Raw genomic sequence first — 368 nt, 5'->3', positions numbered from 1 at the left:
CCCCCTCTCTTCTTTCACTTGATTGTTTTTTGTACTTGGGAAATTGCCTTCACCTTAGAAGGAGACCTGGATCATCAGATAATCCTGAAATAAAGAGGCAGCTAACTAGGAGAGGGGAGGGAAAAACTTCCAGGGGGAGGGCGGGGGGGGGGGAGGGAGAGAGAGAGGAGGACGGAAAAGGAAGAGGGGGAGGGGGGGGGGGGGGAGGTGGTGGTAATAACCCACCGACTCAGAACAAGATGGGAGAGTCTAGTCTTGCTACAAGAAGAGAAAAGGAGTGAAAAGAGAATCAGAGAGAAAGGATCCAAGAGTATAGAAATGGTTGTCTCTGAAGTTTATCTGAAAAATTTCTTCCTTTTTCTCTCTGA

This window comes from Petaurus breviceps, unplaced genomic scaffold (assembly GCF_028583685.1).
Source record: "Petaurus breviceps papuanus isolate PSGF00001 unplaced genomic scaffold, PetGlider_PUasm1.0 179, whole genome shotgun sequence".
Taxonomy (NCBI): domain Eukaryota; kingdom Metazoa; phylum Chordata; class Mammalia; order Diprotodontia; family Petauridae; genus Petaurus; species Petaurus breviceps.
Note: the sequence above shows the minus strand (reverse complement) of the source record.